Source organism: Fukomys damarensis, unplaced genomic scaffold, assembly GCF_012274545.1.
Source record: "Fukomys damarensis isolate Sample0158 unplaced genomic scaffold, DMR_v1.0_HiC HiC_scaffold_4, whole genome shotgun sequence".
In the NCBI taxonomy this organism is placed as follows: Eukaryota; Metazoa; Chordata; class Mammalia; order Rodentia; family Bathyergidae; genus Fukomys; species Fukomys damarensis.
This window is the reverse complement of record NW_022900916.1, coordinates 22,069,684-22,089,407: the sequence shown is the minus strand read 5'-3', so window position 1 is coordinate 22,089,407 and position 19,724 is coordinate 22,069,684. Positions and strand designations below refer to the sequence as shown.

General features: G+C 35.1%; 1 long non-coding RNA gene across 1 annotated transcript in view; it reads right to left on the bottom strand.

Annotated features, from left to right (window-relative positions):
* LOC117283374 overlaps positions 1-19,724 on the bottom strand; it is a 38,257-nt gene that overhangs the window by 16,135 nt on the left and 2,398 nt on the right. The gene's annotated exons all lie outside the window — the stretch shown is intronic.

Here is a 19,724-nt window from a genome sequence, read left to right as displayed (position 1 = left end):
ATAAAAAAGAGAAAGAATGAGAGACAGAGGAGTTTAAAGGAAGGAGTGAGAGAAGAAGGGAAACACTAAGTAGAGTAGGACAGAATAAATGAAACTATTCTGTCCACAGATTATTCAGTTTTTAATATAGAAAACCCCGATAATGATAAAAATCTGTGTTAATAAGCTATTATAGCAGAGACATGAAACTAGATAAATATTTGAAAGTTTGGTGCTTTCCTATGTGTCATCCACTTAGAATTGGAAACATTATAAGATATGTATCACTTAGAATGGCACTTCATAAATGTAATATTTAGGTATAAATTTAATAAAAATATAGGTTTATATGCATCTCACCAAGCAGTAGTTTGAGAAAAACTTCACAAATTCAAGTAAAAGAACAAATATTTCATGCTTATGAACTGAAAGACCCAACTGACTTGAAATATTATGTTCACACAAAAACTTATACATGTATGTGTTTATACAAGTTGGTATAGACTTATGCACTTACAGGTTCTGTAAGCTAAGAGGGTCTACAAAAGACAATATCCCACCCAGTGTGGTGGCGCATGCCTGTAATCCCAGCACTCGGGAGGCTGAGGCAGGAGGATCACTGTGAGTTCGAGACCAGCCTGGGCTACATAGTGGGTTCCAAGTCAGTCTCAACTACATAGTGAGACCCTGTCTCAAAAACCAAAAAGAAGAAGAAGGAGAAGGAGAAGGGGAAGGAGAAGGAGAAGGAGAAGGAGAAGGAGAAGGAGGAGAAGAAGAAGAAGAAGAAGAGAGTTCATAGCAACTGGCACATGAACTACCCAGATTTTGCTTTCAAATAAGATATTCCAAGCAAGGAACCAAGTCTCCTTGAATAAATGGTTTATTGTAAAGCTAGGGTCAGAGCCTGAAAAAGAAGTCTACATTAGCAAAGATAGAACAATTTGATCAATAAAATTAATTAACATTGCATTACAACCCAAAGAAGCAAAGCACTAGTGGAGAATGCCAAAGAATTAATATAAGTGCTCCACTTCAAAGGAGAAGAACTGTAATTATTACAGCTGGAATGTGTGTGTGTGTGTGTGTGTGTGTGTGTGTGTGTGTGTGTGTGTAAGGCCTATAAATATGCACACAAAAAACACATATGCATAGCCTAGCATGGTGCCTGGATCATAATATTATTAAAAAATGGTAGTGGTTGGACCAGGGATTTAGCTGAGTAGTGCCAAGCCTGCCTCACAAGTACAACGTCCTGAGTTTGATCCCTGGTACTGAAAAGAAAGGAAAAGAGACAGTGGTGACAGTAGAAGTTACAATTGAAAATGTAATTATCAATTAAATGACTTAATAATACTGGCAGAGAAGAGCGCTGGTAGAATCACTTTGAGAATCTGATCGTATCTACCAAAGCTGAATATTTGTATAATATATGCCTTCGCTATCTGATTTACAGTTATATATTCCTTTGTATAACCACATATAGATGTAATCTCCCAAATCTACATATATAAAGAGAGGTATATAGATAATTTCACTAAATGTCATGTTCAATATTATTATACACTTTTTTGTGGTACTGGGAATCCAGCATGGGACCTCATGAGTGTTAGGGAAGTGCTTTACCAATCAGCTACACCCTTTTCTCTTAATTTTTGGAAAGGGTCTTGCTAAATTTCCCAGGATGACGTCAAAATTGTGATCCTCCTGCCTCAGCCTCTTGAGTAGCTGGGATTAGAGGAATGCACCACTGTGCCCAGCTATACTATTTTTAAATAATCCCAAAATATAAACGCTCAAATGTCCATCAGTAGCATAGCAGATAACTTGTGATATAGTCAAAATTCAGAGATTAGCACAACAGTGCAAATGACATCCTCAACTACTTGCAAAAATATGGATGAATTTCACAAACATAATATGAAGATAAAGAAAAATATACGATTCTACTGATAACCAGTATAATCACAAGTAAAAATGTATGTTGCTAGAATTCAGGATTTTGGTTCCATTTGAAAGCTGACAGAGTGGATAATGATCAGCATTTACATGGAGGAGTTTGTGGGCCATGTAGTCTAAGTCCTGGTTATGTAAATGTCTTCAATTGGCGAGACCACATAAAGCTGTGCACTTTTACATATGTGTACTATACTTTAATAAAGGTAAAAGAAATACATCGACATTGAATTGTTATGTAAGGATGTTGCATTTATGAAAGAAGTCACTAGATAATTATACAAGCTGCTACTTCATTTCTGTACCTGAGTTTCCACATTGGTGATATCTTCCAGGGTTACTGAAGGTTTAAATAAAATTCAAATATGTGAAAGCATTAAAAAATAATCAGGATTAACTGTATCTATGGCATGGGTTTCAGACTACTGAATTGTCAGTATCATCTAAGTGGAGAAATGATTGATGTATTACTCATTTTCAATTACTGTCTGTATTCTTTATCTGGAGAACGATTATCTCAAGCTCAGTCATCTGTGTTTATGAACCTTGCCACATGGCATGACTGGCAAGTAGATATAAAGTGAAATAAGACACAATTCACTTCCTCACAGAGTCAAAGAATGCCAGTGCTATTTTGGGCAGTGTGACATGGTGAGAGGATTATTATCACAGTCAAAATGACTGTGTTAAGATTGCACCTTGAAAATTTTTCTTAAAAAAATTTTTGGCAGCTCAGGAATTTCCAGCAGTAAATCAAATGGTAGGAGGCCTGGGATGCAGCACACAGATAATCTATGAATTCCTGTGCCTGGAATAATAAAAAGGGGAATGATAGATGCAGATTCCATATAATTTTGTTTTTCAGTGAATGAACATAATACCTCATAGACTGTATATATCAGAAAGTTGCAAATTCTAAAACTAAGTATACATGTTGACAGTTAAAGGAAGAAGGTATATTTATGAATGGTAGGATATAATTTTTTTAAAAGATCAGTATAGGTTGAACCCAGAAAGAGAAGTCTCAAGCAAAATAGTTATTCATCTGTGAATATTCATTTAGGTAAGGCAGTAGGAGTTCACCTTTTCTCAAGACAATGCAAACAAAGCTAAATTGCAAGGAGTAATTCTTTACTTACAAGAGGTTGGTTTGTTTTGGCACCCAAAATATTAAAATGGATCTCATTTAAATATATACCAGGAAGTATCTAATTTGAAATAAGCTGGATTTGTTTATTTAACTTTTAGATTGTCTTGTTACCAAAAATTTGTCTTGAGTGGACAAATGAGAAAGTTTAAAAAATCTTTTGTATGGAAAATGTTAATGTTTCCCTATAGCACCATTTAACAGTATTTTAAAGGTTTTGATTTTAATAAAGAAGGTTTTTTCTGTTCTTTTTCCAGTTCATAAAATAGTTCATGGCACCTTACAGAGAGGCATCAAATGTCTCTGCAATAAATGATAAAAAGTGTGAGCTTAGAAGAAAACACATGCACACAAATAAGGCAGCTCATTATTTAAATATGCATGCAAAATGAGTAAATTATTATGCCATGGCAAATGAAATCTTCAGCACCATATTGAGTCCCAGCTTTCTTCAGGTTATTTAAAGGCTGGAATGTAGTTAATCATTAATGTCTGATAGTCAATTATTTTTGTCTTATTTCTTAGAACTCTTTCAAGGTCCTCTGAGAGCAGTTCAACATTAAAATTACTATGTAGGAATGAAATTACAGTTACAATTTCATATTGTACCAACCTCTACCTACCAAATCTTTTGTAAAAATAATTGAATATATAGAATAATAAACATCTGTTGGTTATTTTCCCACCGGGGAGACACAGTATACCACACACAACACTTAAAAGGAGGAAAGGTTTATTTTGGTTCTCAGTTTCAGAAGTTGCAGCTCTTGGTCAGCTGGCTCAATAGTGTGGTGGAAAGGGCCCACGTAACAAAGTTTCTCACCTCATGGTAGTCAAGAAGTAGAGAGGGAAGGATGCAGCAGGCAGGGAAGGGGGGTATCTCTTCCCGGCCAGCCCCCAGGGACACACCTCTTCTGACCAGACCTCCCCTCTCAACAGCGCATTCATACACTAAACTCTACCCATCAGAACAGCACCCCATGGTCCAACTATCCTCCAAAAGGCTCCCATGTAAGTGCATGAGAGTTTTGAGGTTCTTCCCACTACCACCACCATGTTAAATAAAATACAGTAGTCATGTTGCCATTTTTCTTGGATACCACATATCCTCACAGAGGAAACCTACTACCCAGGTTCTTTAATTTCCATCTGTAAATGAATGTTATACATGTAGTACAGAGTATCGTGGTAAGAGTAAAACACATTCCATTGGGGGTAATTAAATTATTATCAAAGCAGTACTTATATTTGTTAATTCTTTTGTTGTCTTCTGGATGATAGTGTGTTATATCTTAGTTTCCTTAAAGTATATATAGAGATGGCATCACATCTCAACAAATCCATCAGTAAAAGTATTTTAAGTCAAAAATTCATTGAATACAACTGCAGAGCATTGTTGTTTAGCAGCACAGCACACTGTAGAATATCAATTGTTTGTCCTTATGACTACATGGCTGACTAGGAGCTTTGACTCACTGCCTCTGCCCAACGTTGTGAACATATCGTACCCACCACTTACTGATATCCTAGGAAAACATAAAAATTCAAACTATGTTTTTTTACTAAATGTATATGTCTTTCATATCTACATAAAGTTGAAAAGTCAACTTCAAACATTCCAAGTTGGGAATCATCTGTAAGAATAAAACATTGTTTTTGAAAGTCATATACTTTGATTTAAATCATCAATTCCAAGATTTCCAGTAAAAGTCATCATGAGGGGAGGGGAGAAGAAATTTGATCCTCCCAAGAATTGTTTTATAAGAATTCAAGAGAACACTAGCAGTGCAAACTTTTGCAAAACGCCCCCACCCCGGGCCTATCACATTTTACTTGAAGAAAGTTACTGCCCAGATCGTTTTGTCTCAAGTCAAGGTTTCTTCACATTCGAAGTCTAAAGATTTACAAGTATTCCTTGTATATAATTATCCTTTCTTCGAGAATGCTGCTATGTACACACCATCCCTGGGTTAAATGAAACAAATTATTTCCTTTGAGGTTTCTTTTGCCCAGTCATGACCGAAGCTAGGCAGTCTGAATCCATGTGGTCCATTTTAATCTTATTTGTCCACTACTCATGGCATGGACTTATCTCCTCCCAACCACTGGGACATCTCAACATTTCCAAAGTCCCTGCATTGGCAATCACCCATAGCCTTCCCATTGGAATTTCTGCTATATCCCTAGGCCCTGCCTGCATGAGCCTAGGGATCAGATTTCTTCTCTCTCGGGGAAATTACACTCCCCTTCTTCCTTAATCTTAATTCAGTCTTCCTCAAACTCTAAACACTTCCACAATTATTTTAATCATTTCCTCTGTCAAAATAAAGCCTCTTTCTTCTCTAGTGGTGAAAAAGGATCATCTATCTAAATTTCTTCTTTGGAAAGGAGAAAACAAAAATATTTCATATTTTTTCTTGAAGAGCCTAAGAGGTGTGATTCTTTTAATTCTTTTGGGAAGATACCCAGCAGGGGAATAGCTGGGTCAAATGGGACCTCTAATCCTAGATTTTTGAGATATCTCCGTACTGATTTCCACAGTGCTTGCACCAGTCTATCTTCCCGCCAGCAGTGGAGAACCAAGATATATCATAAATACAAATTCCCAATGGTGAATGTCATCGTATTGGGTACCTAAAATGTATCAATAAACTTAATGAATAAAAAAAAAGCCTAAGAGGCAATAGGGCAATGTAATTTCTTACACTTAGACATGAACATCTCAACTGTCTCCACTCTCTGAACTGTTATTTCAAAGATGGATGATTTCCTCACCTTCTTAGGCTTCATTAAATCATGGCACAAAGAAATGATAAGACATAAATGTCTCATTGGGGGAAAATAGAGGGAATTTGGTTACTCTATGAATGTTAACATTCTTCTGATATGGGATAATTAGAATTTTAAAATAAACACAAAATATTAGGTAAAATGATTACATTAAAATATGTATAAAATGACCAAATACAATAAAAATAAAGTTAATGGAAGATTATATAGTTTTATTCCTTGAAATGGATGCATAATTTCAAATTAAAACTTTAAGATGATCTCAAATTCTTGGCAGGAAATTATATTTGGATTGGTAATTTAAGTCATTTATGTAACACATCATAAATTGTAACAGCAGAGCATGGTAGCACATGCCTATCATCTCAGCACTGTGGTAGACTGAAGTGGTTTAAGCCCATCCGGGGCAACTCAGAGAGACCCTGTTTCAAAGTAAAAACTTAAAAAACATGTTCTCGGGAATGAAGGTAAGTGAGAAGATCCGAAGTTCAACCCCATTATAGCAAAAAAATATATGAGTTGAAGTTTTAAAGTTCTAACGGCTTTTTATTTCTGTAATTTACATTTTTATATATTTTTGTACTTTTTATTTTTTCCAGCTTTAAGGTACATTTGATCCAAATTGCAAATATTTGAGGTGGACAAGGTAGATTTTTGACATGTGTACAATGTGAAATGATTGCCATAATTTAAGCTAATGTGAAATGTCATAGTATGTGTTAGTACACATAGTTACAGTTTTTGTGTGTATTGCATGAGCACTTAAATCACATTTAGCAAATCTCAAGTATCATAGCAAAATATTATTGGAGTTACCACCCTGTACTCTAGAGTTTATTCAACTCACATAAATTAAATCTCACCTTTTTAACCAAAATCTCTTCATTTCTCAGATCCACTAGTTGCTGACAACTACTAGCTTCTGTTTTTACAAGTTCAACTTTTTTAGTTTCCACATACAAGTGAGATTATGCAATATTTGTCCTTGCGTGTTTGGCTGATTTCTTGTAGCATGACTTCCAGGGTCCCTCATGTTGTTATATGTGCAAACACATTATTTTACATCTTTCTGGCTTAGGTGCCTTTTAATTTGCTTTTTTGTTAATTGTTCTCACTTGGACTTTGGTGCAAAGTCAAATAGAAGTAGTGAGAGTGGGCATACTCGTCTTGTACTGTGTATTACAAGGAAATTGCTGTGGTCTGAATGACCATGCTGTGCTCAAAATTCCTATTGCCACTTAATTTGCAAACACATTATTTTACATCTTTCTGGCTTAGGTGCCTTTTAATTTGCTTTTTTGTTAATTGTTCTCACTTGGACTTTGGTGCAAAGTCAAATAGAAGTAGTGAGAGTGGGCATACTCGTCTTGTACTGTGTATTACAAGGAAATTGCTGTGGTCTGAATGACCATGCTGTGCTCAAAATTCCTATTGCCACTTAATTCCCAGTGCAACAGTATTAACTGGTATGACTCTGGGAGGCAAAGACAAGAGCTTTACTCTCACGGGTGGGACCAGCACCCTTATAATGTGAAGGAAGTGCCCTTTTGCCTTTCTGTCCTTTCCATTCTGTGAGAACACAGCATTTCTTTCCTCCAGGAATAGGAATGAGGTACTTTCTTGAAAGAAACTGAGAGAACCACTCAGCACGTACCAGCCTTTGTGTTGTCTCAATCACAGCCTTCTCAGGCATCACAAATGTGAGAAGTAAATTTCTGTTATTTACAAATTATCCAGTCTGTGTTAAATTAAAATGGAGTCTAGGCCTGGGAAATTCCCAGGGCAGACAAAGCCAGTAAGGTGTTTTAATTAACTTTAATCTTGTTTAAATTACAAGCACAAGTAAAACAACTTGACCATTTCTTGCAAATTCTTGTGTTAGAGAAAGAAAGATTAAGCCTAATTAGAAGTGGTCAGCTGGCTTGTCCTTATGTAAATATGGACCTTCCAATAGGAAAAAAGAAATAACTATGTTCTTACATCTATTCAAACATTGTCTTTATTTTATTCTATATTCCCCTTATAAAAGCCTAATCTCTTTTGGTTTGGTGATTCTCATTCATGAATTGCTACTTGCTTATATTATTCTTTAATATTTTTATCATGTTGTAATTTTTCTTTTAACTAAAGTAGAACATTGATTTATGTGTTGTTTAGCCATCCTTGAATCCTATGAATAAATCCCATCTAGTCATAGTTTATAAGCTTTAAAATTTGCTGATGAATCCATTTTGTTGACATTTTTGAGGATTTTGGCACTTACTTCTATAAGGGTTAGTGGCTTGTAGTTTTCTCTTCTGGAAGCTTTGTTTGGATTTTGTATCAAGGTGATACTAGCCTCCTATAATAAATCTGGACATACTCCCTATTCTATCACTCTTTTATGAGAGAGTTTAGGAACTACTGATATTCTTTTTGTAATATTTGACAGAATTCACCCATGAATCTATGTAGTTCTAGGCTTTTTTGTGTTTGAAATTTTGCTTAGTTTTTTCTTAGTAATATAATTTTGCTATTGGTCCATCAAGGCTCTCTCTTTTTGATTCAATTTTTGTAGATTGTGTTCTCAGAAATTTATCCATTTCTTCTATAATGCTTAATTTGTTGACATATAATTATTTGTACTAGTCTCATACAATCCTTTATTTCTTAAACATTTTTGATAATATCTGCTATTCAATTTTGGATCATTTTAAAATTTGAATATTCTTGTCTTTTGTCTTAGTCTAAGGGTTTATTGATGTTACCTTTATAAAAAGTCAACTTTAATTTTATTGATGTTTTCTGATGATTTTCTAGTCTCTATTTTAATCCATATTATTTCCTTTTATTGGGCTCAATTTGTTTTTCTTTTTCTATTTCCTTTATTTGTGGCCTTTCTTATTTTTCAGTGTATGTATTGATTGCTCTGAACTTCCACTGCATTTCTGCCTCTGATGCTCTGTATAAGTATTGGTATGATGTGCTTTTGTTTCCATTGGTCTTGAGATATTTTTGAACCCTTCTTGGCTTCCTGTTTGATCCAATGGTTGTTCAAGAGTGGGTTTAGTGTCCACATATTTTTATTTTCTACATTTTCTTAATGTTATTGATTTCTGCTTTCACTCTATCTTGTCAGAAAAGAAATTTGGAATGATTTTTTATTTGCAATTTTTGAAGAGGTTTTGACATTGTTTAGCCTAACATGGGCTCCGTCCTGGTGAATGTTCTGTGTGCACTGGAAGGTATATTATTTGCAGTTGGGTCAAATGTTCCTTATTTGTCTCTTTGGCGTGTAGTGTTGTTTAGCTCTGCTGTTCCCTAAATAATTTTCTGCATGAATTATCTATTTATCATAGAGAATGAGTTATTGAAGTCTCCTACTATTTATAAATGATTATTTCTTGCTTCTATTCTGCTGATGTTTGCTTTATATATTTAACTGCTTTGATGTTGGATAAATGTATCTATAATTAATGTATCTTCCTGTTAAATTGGCCCTTTTATCATTATAGAATGCTTTGTCTCTTGTTAGTTTTTGAATCTATAAAGTCTATTTCCTTTGATAAAATTGTAACCACCCTACTCCCTTTTAGTTACCATTTGCATGACATATCTTTTTCTATCCTGGATTTTCAGCCTACGTGTGTTCCTAAAACTAAAATGAGGTAGCATATGGTTGGGTCTTAGTAATTTTTTTTTAAATTCAGATACTGTATAGTTTTTGATTGGGGAGTTAAACCTACTTAAAGTAATTGTTTTTATGAAAGTAATTATTAAAGTAATTATTTTATGTAGGATTTTCTCTGCAATTCTCTTATAGTTCCCATCTTGTAGTTCTTTTGTTCCTTCCACTCTTTTCTTTGAAATCAATGGTATTTCATTTTAAGTAAATAAAAGCATATTGCACTGCAAAACTCTACAGTGTTACTTACCACCCTTATGCTTTATATGATTTATGTCACAATCTACATTTTTTATACAGATTGCAAGTTATTTTGTCTATAATTACCTTTAATACTTTTGTCCATTAACTTTTGTATTAGAATTAACAACAGTTTATACAAATGTAACAGTTTAGAGTATTCTGGACTTGTTTATATACTTACTTTTACCTGTGAGTTTAATAATTTTATATGCTTTCCTGTTACTGATTGGCATGCTTTCATTCCAACTTGATAAATTTCCTTTAGCATTTCTTGTAAGGCAGTTCTAATGGTGGCAATCTCCTTTACCTTTTTTTTCCCCCTTAAGGAAGTCTTTACCTCTCCTTTATTTCTGAGGGGCAGTTTTCCCACCTACAATATAATTGTGTGGCAGGAATGTTTTTTTCTTTCTCTACTTTGAATATTTCATCTCACTCTTAGTGGCCTGTAAGATTTCTGCTGAGCAATTTGCTGATAATCTCATAAAGTTCCTTTGTATGGGATGAGGTTTATTTCTTTCTTGTTTTCAAAATGTTCTTCATCTTTGACTTTTGGGGATGTAATTATAATGTGCCTTCTTTAAATTAATCCTCTCAGAATTTCTTTTGTTTTCCAGTTTTTGGTACCAGGGATCGAACTCGGGACCTTGCTCTTGTGAAGCAGGGGGCGGAAACAATATGCTAAATCCCCAGCCCCTCTCAGAATTTCTAAGCTTTGTAACCTTAGATGTTTGTAACTCTCCCAATGTTTGGGAAGGTTGTAGCTATTAGTTATTGAACTTTTAAATAAGCACCCTGCCCAATCCCATTTCCTCCCCGCACCTTCCATCTCTCTCCCACCTTCTCCTCCTACCCTCCACCCACTGCTTATCTCTTGTAACTTCCAGAATGTACACATTGGTTTACTGGACAAATCCTATAGGCTTTCTTCACTCTTTTGCATCGTTCTTCTTCCTCTGATTAGATGACTTAGGATGACCTATTACTTATAGGACAGATTCTTTCTTCTGCTTGATTGAACTGGCTGTTGAAACTGTCATGATTTTCATTGCGTTCTTTGTACTCTTAAGTTCCAGAGCATCTCTTTTATGACTTTTATTTCTTTGCTCACCTTTATATTTTGTTCCTATATTGTTTTCCTAATTTTTTTTTGTTCTTTTGTATCCTTTTGAACTTCCTTAAAACAAATGCTTTGAATTTTTCTCAGGAAAGTCATACATCTTTCCTTCTTTTGGGCACATTATTAGTGTTTTTCTAGTTTCCTTTTTTGTGGCTTCATGCTGATCTGATTTTTTGTGATCTGTGCAGTATTGTGTTGATATGTGTGCTTTAAAGGAGCAGCAGCTCTCCTTGACTTTATGCACTGGCTGTGTTCCAGTCGGATGGGGCTGCTTGATAGATAGGGCAGGTAAATGAAGCTGGGGACAGGTTACGGGACAACTTCTGTGTCTATATTCTACCTGGAAAGAGTGGGCTTATTACCAGAAATAAAGACAGGAGCGATCACACTGGCTTCCTGAATGAGCTACCATCAGTTCCCAAATAGGCCCCTAGGAACGCAGCACTGTTCTGGGGCCATGGCAGTGGGGTTGAAGCTAGGTCACGTGGTTGCTTTAGAATCTCCTCTTGAGTTTTAGGTCCGGAGCATAATCAGAAACATAAGTGTGACTTTTCCCAGGTCCCTCAGCAGGTACAGCCAATTGCAGGACTGTGGCCAAATAAGGCTGTAACTGCGTGAAGAGGAGCAAAAATGAAGATGAGGCTGCTTTTGCTTTTAACTGGGGCAAATTTAGTAACCCTGCCATGGGAGCACAGGCTTGGCTTCTAAATACAGCTTTCTTAAGTCTTGAGCTTTACAACCTCCTAGATTTTGCTACTAGTTACCTGGATCCCAAAGTTCCCATAAAGGCTTTCTTGGACGGTTATGATGCGCTGGAGCCCGCACACTCTAACATCTTGTTGGCATCACTGTTTCTTAAAATTTGATTCTGAAATTTCTCAGAGTGATGTGAGAGCACTTTAAACTTACATATATTTATACCCAATACGTTCTAAAAAAAAAACTTCTAGTTGAAAACTGCTTATAATTTGTTTGTGTAGAACTGAAACAGTAAAGGGCTACATGAGGAATTTCCCAACAGACATGAAGACAGAAATTCAGCACTGCCAACTAAGGCTGAACATTCCTGAGAGTTGTACCTCACTACTCCCCCACACCCACGCCTGACTCTACCACCTTGCATGCTTCCCTGATGCTTAGCTGCATAGGGGTTTTCCAGATGCCATTATATCCAGGGGATGTATTTGTATGTACCCACTGAAGTTGGCTCCAAAAATACAGAGTACCTCCTTAGCAACACTTCATACCACCTTCCAGTAATAGATGTTGACTAAATAATGCACTGCCTGTCCTGACCTTAGATTACATAGAGTAGTGAGAAATATCAGCAGTGGGTGTAGAAAAAGTGTTATGGAGAAGGGTCTCCATTCATCCTCTTGCACATCCCATAAACCACTGTAAAGACTGAGAAGACAAATGTATACCACGTGTGTACATGTTTTACAGTGCTGCCAAGCCAGGACCTAGTACTCCCCTACACAACTTTATAGGAGCCACTCTTCCTAATTTTCTCCTACCTGGTTCCTTGGCCTGGTTTCAATGTATTAATCCAGCACTATGTCATACGATTCCAGTTAAATGTTCTACTTTTATTAAAAGGTATTTTCCCCTGCTCTATGTTATTGTCAAAATGTACTTCATATTACCTCTCGTGCTATGTAGCTAGTCCAAGCCTTTATTTATAATCGTAGTACATTGCTATTGCTTCTGTCTCTGCTCCCGCTCCGAGTCAAATGTGTCTACAACCAGGTAATTAGCAGACTGAGTTTATTAAAATAGTAAGTTGAATTATGTTATACTTCCCAAATTATGTTTACCTTCCAATCTATCCACATGAAATTAAGTACGAAACATTACCACAATGAAGTGACTTCACATAATCTAGCCCCTGGCTAGCTCTTCAATCTCTTCTCCAACAAATTTTCCACCATTCACCAGGTTTCCACATTTCAGTGCCCCTCTTTCCTTTACTGTCTTCTTATTTTTAATTTTTTTGTTTCCATTGATAAACATTCCCACTACACAGTGATCACAGTCATTGCGTGTGATTAGTACAAGTACAGAACACATCTCACTTCTTTCTTTACCTCGTTCCTCCCTGTCCTTACTGTCTTTGCTGTCTTTCCTCAGTGTTTTCTGGGGTTCACACTCTCATTTCATTTTATTCTTACTAATCTGGTGTTAGCTATTGGAACTTCATCAACAGCACTCATTGGCTGCTTCTTTATCCACGTGCCTTGATTTAATTTACTTTGCGGTTTGGAATTCTTTGTTTACTTTCTTGGTACAAGTCCACCACAGACTGTAGACTACACTAGGACAGATATTCTGTCTTATTTACAAGGTATCCTTTGTAGTTAGAATAGTGCCTGGTGTATTAGGTATAAGTCATGTTCAATGTTCCATCATCAATTAATCTCAGCACTCCCCCTTAGAAGATGTTTTCAGGGTCTGAACTCACATGTGCTACTCCCTTAAGATCTGATGTGTGTGGGAAGGGGTAAAGTGATTAGAATAGTCCAGAGAAAAAATTATTTAAATCTCAGTTTTCTCTGGTGTTACTGAACATATACAAAGTAAAGCACTAATTTTACTTATATATCAAAGGCCTTTAAAAAGTGAATATAAATTAAAGTGTTTCTTTCTACTATCAGAAAATGGCACATGTGCTAAGAGAATGAACTGTTGGCCAGGCATAAAAGGCTTATTTTGAGCTATGTAGAAAATCTACATATCCCTATGGCATATGATCTAATACAATTGTGGCCTATTAATGGGCAAAGGAACCTTTCACACTATTGGATTCTCCACATACTGTAATCATTCCACAGGGGCACAAGAATACATTTTTTAAAATAACAAAAATTTGTGATTGAATGCTGTTTAAAACTTGTAATTTATTCTCCTGATTTTTTTATACTAGCATTATTTAACATAATAGAACTTTAATTTCCAAACATTATTATCATTAGCTCATATTTTAATTAAATTTCAACATAATGATGTTCTGTGAAGGTATTGTTTCATAGGAATTTTCCTACCAACTCAAAATGACCAACTACTGTGCTCTTTTAGCTCCTAAATCAGTTGTATGACGTTTTCTAATTTAAAATTAATGAAAACTTTTTTTGCTCAAAAATTTAAAAATACACAAGTATAAAGATTTAAAAATCCATCATCCCTACCTAGTCATTAATAAAAAGACTGTAGCTCTGTACACCATTTTTATTTTTATGTTTTAAAGGAAATTTATTATTGTTTTGCTTATTTTTATGTCTTTAATGTATAGTATGGAGTTGTATTTATGCTAGATGATGTAAGATTTTAAAGTAAAATTTTAATGTCTATAAATTATTGTATCTCATAGTTTTACCTTTCTTCATTTTACCATTAGCCCTTAATTGGAGTAATTTACATTTCTACTTAAATTGACATTGCTATGTATATTCTTATGTGTGAACAGTTTGAGTCATTAATGAATTTGTTATTAGAGTAAAAATGCCAAAGCTAAACTACTGAATACAAAAGTAAGCATATACTCTTGTTAAATATATTTTAAAATATAGTTCGCACGTATATTTCTGACAGCAATTATAAATATAACTGTTCCATTTCTTCCCAACACCATTAATTATCATTTTAAAGCAAATATTTTCTGGTACAAAAGTTAAAGCAGTAACAAGTTGCATTGTCATTTTGTACTCAGTTTAATGTTTTTTAACATGTTAGCTAGCCATTTGTAATATTTTGTTATGATATGAAAATTGTTAATTGCAGTGTGAGCTTTCCCATTAAGATTTTATTCTGTGGCTTGAAACAACTACTTATTTGTAAAAAAAACAATTGTCATACATGTTTCACAATATTTCCAATTTATAGTTTTCCTTTTTCACTTTGTCTTTATTTTATTATTTATTTATTTTCGGTTTTTGAGACAGGGTCTCACTATGTAGTTGAGACTGACCTGGAACTCACTATGTAGCCCAGGCTCGTCTCGAACTCGCAGCGATCCTCTTGCCTCGGCCTCCCAAATGCTGGGATTACAGGCGTGCGCCACCATGCCCAGCTTCCACTTTGTCTTTAAATAAACTAGTGAAAGAATCAAGAGAGAAGTCAGGCTGATTTCATTTCTTGTATTATATATTAGTTGTCAATGAAGAAATTGATAGAAATCTTGGAAAAATAATATATCTGTGATCGTATGGAAATGGAATGCTCCTTTATGCCCCATCTGTTAAATGCTTGGTCCCCATCTGGGCATTGTTGGGAAGTGGTAGAAGTGGGAAGAGAGAGAAGCCAACGGCAGGTTTTAGATCATCTCTCATATTTTCTCAAAGGAAACTGTGTGACCCTGGTCTTTTCCTTTCCTCTCATTTCTGGCCATGAGTTGAGTGATTTTGCTCTCCATGTGCCCTGTCAAAATGAGATGCCTTACCTCAGGACGAAATGCAGTGGGCCATCCAGTCAGGAGCAGAATCCTCTGAACTCGTGAGCTAGAATAAGCCTTTTCTCTCCTTAAATGGATTATCTCATTACTGACATTGTGAAGTGGGAAGAAAGGGGCTAAAGGTGTAGGGAAGGTGCGATGGGTAGGGAAAAGGAAATAAGGGAAAAGAAAAAAAAATGTGAGAGAATGAAAAGATGGAAATAAAGTGTTTGTAGATGGGGAGGGGAGGAGGGGGTGAGGGAGGGCAGGGACAAGGGGGAAAAACGACAACCAAGACCTGTCATGTAGAGGTACAAGATCCCAACAATGAATGTAACTCTACTGTATACCTAAAATGTACCAATAAACTCACTTAAAGCTGAAAAAAATAAATAAATTGATTATCTCAGGTATTTGCTATACGGGTGGCAAGCGTGTAAATTAATTATAGTGATGGAAATGCATTGTCAGTTTTTTATCAATTCTATCCTTTTTATTTTTTCATATATATGTTCAGCAAATATTTATTAAAATGGGTTCAGTGAGTTTTTAAGTGTAATCTTATAATACCCAACAATATGAGAAGGGTCCACTAGCATAGTGGGATACATGACCAGGTCTCTGGGTTTATGGGACGAACCCCTGACCAGGTTATTTTGGTTGTTAAGATAACTGACTGGATTGAAATTTCTTGAAACCAAAATCCTGATTGTAACTACACATTTTTCATTTGAGGTGAAAAGAAATGTGTAAAAAGCTACAAAATCTTTTTGCATGCCTGTGGCCTACTAAGACAAGCATGTATATTGAGGGTAGTATATTGAGGGAAAAGCTGCAAGGTAGGGCTTTGATAAGGAGTGGTAAATCCTGGAGTGCATGAAGCTGAAAATACAGAGACAGAAGAGGAAGTGACATACATGAGAAGAGCCTTGTTAAAACGATTCAGATAATAAAAATGACATTTTTTAAACGATCAGAACAAGAAAAAATTAGGCCAAAATAGGCCCACTGCTTGGGGGCATGTGGCATAATTCTGGAAGGAATAGCTATTATATGGGATGACAGAAAGAATTCAAAAATATCTCAACAGGAAAGAGTGAAGGGCCAAAGATAACAAGATAAAATTAGATAGTGATGAATGAATCAGCCTAGCCTTAGGTTAAAAGAAAATCAACTGTAGAAATACAAGATTGAGGAAACAGGACAGTCAACAGAAAAAATATGCTGAGGTCTCTATTGATTAAAAACTCAGTATGAATCAGTGGTTCAGAGCATGGTCAAAAATGACCACAATCACTAGAGGGAACATTTGCAGAAATGTAGAATTACAGAGATAATTATCCTTCCCTAGTTGGTAATTAGCAGAACACACCTGTTGTACTTTATTCAGTTAATATATTTTTTACTGTACAGAGGCAAAATTTAAGAATCACTAAAGCTAAGGACCTAAACTATTTTATACAGTCTCTTTAAGGGACTTGGAAATTTCTCCTGAAAATACTGGATTCATTACAAAGCATGAAGATCTCAAAATGATTGAATAACTATCATAATAAAAGTAGTTTTTACATATCTTTTGTACCAGAACATAAATCTAAAAGAAGTCGATATAGTTTGTAAAAGTAGATGTTAATTTAGTACTTGGAAAGTTTCTTAATACTGTGTACTCCTGGTCAGTGGAGGTGTTTAACATGTCAGAAATACGATATGCTTTAAATGTAGAGTAAAAATCTAATAAGAAAGAGTTTCTTGGTGCTTTCAATTCTACCATTTTATATTAATATATTTCTCATTTTTCTTAGTGTAACCTAACATCTTGTTCTCATCAATTTCTTTTAAGCAATTACGTAAATGGGTGCTCAGTTAATAAATGCATAGTGAAAATAATTATTAACTATCTTAACACTCATTAAAAATGATCAAAAGAATATAAGAAATCAGAAAAGGATTATGAAACCTCTCTTACTACAAACACTTGCGTGGAGCACTTCATTTCAATGAACCTCACTAGGTAGACCTCTACTCTCATTGAGATAGAGAGGGCAGATATTATTATCCTTGTTAAATAGATTAGGTGGCTTGGTCAAGCATGTTTGGTCCGTGTTGATTTTTCCCCTACTTGATCTCTCAATTTGCTATTAAAATTTCCAAATACGACTACATAATTTTCCATTTCTCCTTTTAATTCTATCAATTCCTCTTCACATGTTGGAAATTGCTGGAGTTTCCACATTTGTAAATGTTTATAGCTTTGTATTAGAAGGTCTATTATTCCATAAAATATTCCATCAAAACTGAGTGGCTTGAAATCACATCAACACCTCCATTTCTGATTATCAGTAATCTTAGGGCAGCTTAAGCAGGTCTTCTCTTGCAGTCTGGCTACAGCTGCAGTCATCGTAATACTTGACTAGTCAAGGTTCTCTTCCCAAGCTCACACATGTGATTGTTCGGGTTTGGTCCATCATCTATTGTTGTATGGAGGATGTGAATTCCTCATAGGTTGGTGCTCTGAATCCACCCTGAATTCTTTGCCATGTTGGTTTCTTCAAGGTAGAAGCATGCTTTGCTAAAACATGCAAGAAGTCAGTGTCTTTGGTGACTTAATCATGGAGGTGGCACTCCATTGCTTTTGCCACATCCTTCTAGTGGGAAATAAGTCACATGGTCCAGTCCACACTGAAGGGGAGAATATTTCATTGGACACTGAATGCCAGGAGGCAGGAGTCAGTGGGTGACTGGTCAGAAGCTATTACCATCTCGTTGTTGAATTGGCTTTTTTATCCTTTTATGTCTATGTATATCTCAAATAATAATTATGTTTTTGATTGTTGTTGTTAGCATCTTTTCATGGAATATCTTTTTTCTTCCTTTCACTTTCAAACTACTTAGATTTTTATTTAAAGTGTCTGTTCGGTGTACAATGTCTTGTTGAGTTACTTACATTCTTTGTTAACTTCCACCTTTTAATTGTAATCTTGATTTCATTATGTCTAACAATTTAATTCAGTACTGATATTGGTGGATATTGGTACACCATTTTACTTAGTATTTTTTTACTTGTTCTTCTGTGTTGTGTTGTTCTGTTTCTCCTTTCTTTTAAAATATTTTTACTTTAATTTTTCAGCTCCTAAGCTAAGAAAATACCTTGTGCTTATTTTTATATTTTAAACATATTTCTTGATTACCGCAGGAATTATAATATACCATTAACCTCAAATAATCCACTCATAATAAATTGTTCTCTTTATATAAAAGTAAAAATGTCACTAACATGTGTGAACACATTTTCCAACTTTAAGATTACAGTTTATTGTTCAATCCCCGGTACACCCCCCAAAAAAGATTACAGTTTATTATACATACCATAGCTACCTAAATTATAAACCTAAGACAATACTATAATATTTTCTTCAAACAATTACATGGTTTATAAAGAAATTAAGAGAAAAAGCCATGAAGAAAACACAGTCTTTTCCATTAACCCAAATATTGATGATTTCTGGTACTTTTTACCTTTTTCTTAGGATCTTGGCACAGAACTTACTATATCTTGTAGTTCAGGTCTGGTGAACATGAATTTCATTTTCTGAAATGAACTATGTCCTTACTTCCAACTCAGGTCCTTGTGCTTGTGAGGCAAGCGGCAGAACCACTGAGATAAATCTCCAGCCCTTGTCCTTACTTTTGAAGAGCATTTTAGCTGCATGCAGATTTCTGGGTTGAATGTTTTCCTTTAAAGACTGAATATGTCATATGACTTTTCCATGATTTCTAATAAATAGCCTTTCATTTCTACAGAATATATGTCATCTTTTGTTGTTCTTTTATTTCAGTTTATATCTTTGAGCCTGTTTTACATGGTAAAATCCTAACAAAGACTGGAGATCCACTCTGTGGCTCTGTTTTCTTCCAGGGATTCCTTATACTCAGTGGCACTGATGACTTTCTAGCCCTGTTTTTTTGTTTGTTTGTTTGCTTGTTTTTGTTTTTTTTAGACCAGAAGGACTATAGACATCCCCATGCTATGCCCCTGTCATAGATGTCTGTGTTTATATAGCCTACACCTTGACTTAGGCTAAAAGCTATAGATATAGGGACTTGAATAGAACCTCATCTCTTTAAGTAAGCGTGCAGCCATGACAAGACTTGGCCTGTTTCTGTCCAACATACCTTTAGGTAATTGGGTTTTACATTATGTTTATACTTTAGTATTTTTTCTATAAGAGGGCAACAATGTGTCATATTCCTAATAGGAATTCATGTTCTTTTACCTTTAATTTAGCTATGAGTTTGTACTTAACCTGGATTTCCTACACAGAAAATATAACTTTGATCTTTTAAAAATTACTATTCAGTCTTATTATAACTGTCTTTTAATTAGAACAGTCAGCCACTTTCATCT